Genomic DNA, 4,887 nt, shown 5'->3' with positions numbered 1-4,887 from the left:
GTGAAGAAGACAGACTGGCGTTTAAACGCCAGCCAGGTTGGGCGTTAAACGCCAGAATGTGCACCATTCTGGGCGTTTAACGCCAGGATGGCACAAGGGGGAAGATTTTGTTTTCAAATCAATTTTTTTTTCAAGTTTTCAAAGTTTTTCAAAATCAAATCTTTTTTAAATCAAATCTTTTCAATCAAATGTTTTCAAAATCAATTTCTTTCCTTTTCCAAAGATACTTACTAACAATTAATGATTTGATTGAACATTTCAAGTATATTGCCTTTTCTGTTGAGAAAGGTTTAATGTTTGAATCATATCTTTTCTTGTTAGGCAAGTCATTAATTTTTAAAATCAAATCTTTTTCAAATCATATCTTTTCAATCAAATGTTTTTAAAATCAATTTCTCTCCTTTTTCAAAGATACTTACTAACAATTAATGATTTGATTGAACATCTCAAGTATGTTGCCTTTTCTGTTGAGGAAGGTTTAATGTTTGAATCATATCTTTTCTTGTTAGGCAAAGTCATTAATTTTTAAAAATCAAATCTTTTTAAATTGTTTTCAAAATCAAATCTTTTTAAAATGTTTTTCAAATCATATCTTCTCAATCACATCTTTTTAAAAAACCAATCATATCTTTTTAATCACATCTTTTTCAAAATAGTTTTCAATGAAATCTTTTTAACTTCTAATTCCAAAATCTTTTTCAAAAATCACTTGATTTCTTTCCCACTCTTATTTTCGAAAATCAATTAGTGTTTTTCAAAAATTTTTTCAAAATCTTTTACTTAATTTTCGAAAATTACTTCCCTTCTTCTCACATCCTTCTGTTTATGGACCAACACTATTCCTTAATGCAAAATTCGAACTCCATCTTCTTTGATAAGTTCGAATTTTCTACTTCTGTCTTCTACTTTTCTTTTCCTCTGACACCTCAAGGAATCTCTATACTGTGACATAGAGGATTCCACATTTTCTTGTTTTCTTCTCTTTCATATGAGCAGGAACAAAGACAAAGGCATTCTTGTTGAAGCTGACCCTGAACCTGAAAGGACCTTGAAGCGAAAGCTAAGAGAAGCTAAGGCACAACTCTCTGTAGAGGACCTAACAGAAATCTTCAAAGAAGAAGAACCCATGGCAGCCGAAAATAACAACAATGCCAACAATGCAAGGAAGGTGCTTGGTGACTTTACTGCACCTACTCCCGACTTCTATGGGAGAAGCATCTCTATCCCTGCCATTGGAGCAAACAACTTTGAGCTTAAGCCTCAATTAGTTTCTCTAATGCAACAGAATTGCAAGTTCCATGGACTTCCATTGGAAGATCCTTATCAGTTCTTAGCTGAATTCTTGCAAATCTGTGACACTGTCAAGACTAATGGGGTTGACCCTGAGGTCTACAGACTGATGCTATTCCCTTTTGCTATAAGAGACAGAGCTAGGACTTGGTTGGACTCACAACCTAAAGAAAGTCTAGACTCTTGGGAAAAGCTAGTCAATGCCTTCTTGGCAAAGTTCTTTCCACCTCAAAAATTGAGTAAGCTTAGAGTGGAAGTCCAAACCTTCAGACAGAAGGATGGAGAATCCCTCTATGAAGCTTGGGAAAGATACAAATAATTAATCAGAAAGTGTCCCTCAGACATGCTTTCTGAATGGAGCATCATAGGTATTTTCTATGATGGTCTCTCTGAACTATCCAAGATGTCTTTAGATAGCTCTGCTGGAGGATCTCTTCATCTGAAGAAGACGCCTACAGAAGCTCAAGAGCTAATTGAAATGGTTGCAAATAACCAATTCATGTACACTTCTGAAAGGAACCCTGTGAACAATGGGACTAGTCAGAAGAGAGGAGTTCTTGAGATTGACACTCTGAATGCCATATTGGCTCAGAACAAAATATTGACTCAACAAGTCAATTTGATTTCTCAAAGTCTGTCTGGAATGCAAAATGCACCAAGCAGTACTAAGGATGCTTCATCTGAAGAAGAAGCTTATGATCCTGAGAACCCTTCAATGGAAGAGGTAAATTACTTAGGAGAACCCTATGGGAACACCTATAATTCTTCATGGAGAAATCACCCAAATTTCTCATGGAAGAATCAAGAGAAACCTCAACAAGGTTCCAACAACAACAATGGTGGAAGAAACAGGTTTAGCAATGGCAAGCCTTTTCCATCATCTTCTCAGCAACAGACAGAGAATTCTAAGCAGAACCCCTCTGACTTAGCAACCATGGTCTCTGATCTAATCAAAACCACTCAAGGTTTCATGACTGAAACAAGGTCCTCCATTAGGAATTTGGAGGCACAAGTGGGACAGCTGAGCAAGAAAATTACTGAACTCCCTCCTAGTACTCTCCCAAGCAATACAGAAGAGAATCCAAAAGGAGAGTGCAAGGCCATCAACATGGCCGAATTTGGAGAGGAAGAAGAGACAGTGAACGCCACTGAGAAAGACCTCAATGGGCGTGCACTGACCTCCAATGAGTTCCCTAATGAGGAACCATGGGAATCTGAGGCTCAAAATGAGACCATAGAGATTCCATTGGACTTACTTCTGCCTTTCATAAGCTCTGATGAGTATTCTTCCTCTGAAGAGGATGAGTATGTCACTGAAGAGCAAGTTGCTAAATACCTTGGAGCAATCATGAAGCTAAATGACAAGTTATTTGGAAATGAGACTTGGGAAGATAAACCCCCTTTGCTCACCAAAGAACTGGATGACTTGTCTAGGCAGAGATTACCTCAAAAGAGACAAGATCCTGGGAAGTTTTCCATACCTTATACCATAGGCACCATGACCTTCAAGAAGGCTCTGTGTGACTTAGGGTCAAGTGTAAACCTCATGCCTCTCTCTGTAATGGAGAAGCTAGGGATCTTTGAGGTACAAGCTGCAAGAATCTCACTAGAGATGGCAGACAACTCAAGAAAACAAGCTTATGGACTTGTAGAGGATGTCTTGGTGAAGATTGAAGACCATTACATCCCTACTGATTTCATAGTCCTAGAGACTGGGAAGTGCATGGATGAAACCATCATCCTTGGCAGACCCTTCCTAGCCACAGCCAAGGCTGTGATTGATGTTGATGGAGGTGAACTGATCATTCAAGTGAATGAAGAATCCTTTGTGTTTAAGGCTCAAGGATACCCCTCTGTCACTATGGAGAGGAAGCATGAAGAGCTTCTCTCAAATCAAAGTCAAGCAGAGCCCCCACAGTCAAACTCTAAGTTTGGTGTTGGGAGGCCACAACCAAACTCTAAGTTTGGTGTTGAACCCCCACATTCAAACTCTAAGTTTGGTGTTGGGAGGTTCCAACATTGCTCTGAGTATCTGTGAGGCTCCATGAGAGACCTCTGTCAAGCTACTGACATTAAAGAAGCGCTTGTTGGGAGGCAACCCAATGATTATATTTTATATATTTCTCTTTGTTATTTTATGTTTTTTGTAGGTTGATGATCATAATAAGTCACAAAATCCATTGAAAAAGCAAAAACAGAATGAAAAACAGGAAGAAAAATAGCACACCCTGGAGGAAGAATTCACTGGCGTTTAAACGCCAGTGAGGCTAGCAGTTGGGCGTTTAACGCCCAGTCTGGCACTATTCTGGGCGTTTAACGCCAGAAAGGGGCACCAGACTGGCGTTAAACGCCAGAAAAGGGCAAATACCTGGTGTTAAACGCCAGAAATGGGCACCAGCCCGGCGTTTAACGCCAGAAATGGCTCAAAACGTGATTTTGAATGCCACTTGGTGCAGGGATGACTTTTCCTTGACACCTCAGGATCTGTGGACCCCACAGGATCCCCACCTACCCCACCACCCTCTCTCTTCTTCTTCACCCATTCACCAATCACTTCAAACCACTTCTTCCCCCCTTTTGGCCGAACCACAAAGCCATCTCCCTCTCCTCCATTTCTTCTTCTTCTACTATCTTCTTTCTTCTTTTGCTCGAGGACGAGCAAACCTTTTAAGTTTGGTGTGGTAAAAGCATTGCTTTTTGTTTTTCCATAACCATTTATGGCATCCAAAGCCGGTTCAACTGAGAAGGCATGACCTCAAGCCCATCACTAAGAAAAGGATGGAGCAAACAAGAGACCCCTCTCATCAAGAGATCCCTGAGATGCCTCAAGGGATGCACTTTCCTCCACAAGACTATTGGGAGCAACTAAACACCTCCCAAGGAGAATTGAGTTCCAACATGGGACAACTAAGGGTGGAGCACCAAGAACATTCCATCCTCCTCCATGAAATTAGAGAAGATCAAAGAATCAGGAGGAAGGAGCAACAAAGACAAGGAAGAGACATTGAGGAGCTCAAGCACTCCATAGGATCTTCAAGAGGAAGAACAAGCCGCCATCACTAAGGTGGACCCGTTCTTTAATCTCCTTGTTCTTTATTTTCTTGTTTTTCGAAATTTTCATGCTTGTGTTTATCTATGTTTGTGTCTTATGATCATTAGTGTCTTAGTGTCTATGCCTTAAAGCTATGAATATGAATCCATCACCTTTCTTAAATGAAAACTGTTTTTATCACAAAAGAACAAGAAGTACAGGATTTCAAATTCATCTTTAAAACTAGCTTAATTAGTTTGATGTGGTGACAATACTTTTTGTTTTCTGAATGTATGCTTGAACAGTGCATATGTCTTTTGAATTTGTGGTTCATGAATGTTAAAGTTGTTGGCTCTTGAAAGAATGATGAAAAAGGAGACATGTTACTGAGGATCTGAAAAATCATAAAAATGATTCTTGAAACAAGAAAAAGCAGTGAATACAAAAAAAAAAACGAAAAAAAAGGGAGAAAAAGAAAAAGAAAGAAAAAGAAAGAAATAAAGTTGTGATCCAAGGCAAAAAGAGTGTGCTTAAGAACCCTGGATACCTCTAATTGGGGACTCTAG

General features: G+C 39.2%; 1 non-coding gene across 1 annotated transcript; it reads right to left on the bottom strand.

The window, feature by feature from the left end:
- Positions 1 to 1,531: 1,531 nt before the first annotated feature.
- On the bottom strand, positions 1,532 to 1,639 carry LOC130971731 (small nucleolar RNA R71). The gene has a single exon (XR_009082943.1). It is a non-coding gene; the product is annotated as a small nucleolar RNA R71 (small nucleolar RNA).
- Between the last annotated feature and the right edge of the window lie 3,248 nt (positions 1,640 to 4,887).

This window comes from Arachis stenosperma, chromosome 3 (assembly GCF_014773155.1).
Source record: "Arachis stenosperma cultivar V10309 chromosome 3, arast.V10309.gnm1.PFL2, whole genome shotgun sequence".
In the NCBI taxonomy this organism is placed as follows: domain Eukaryota; kingdom Viridiplantae; phylum Streptophyta; class Magnoliopsida; order Fabales; family Fabaceae; genus Arachis; species Arachis stenosperma.
The sequence above is the reverse complement of the archived record's forward strand: the minus strand, read 5'-3'. Positions and strand labels throughout refer to the sequence as shown.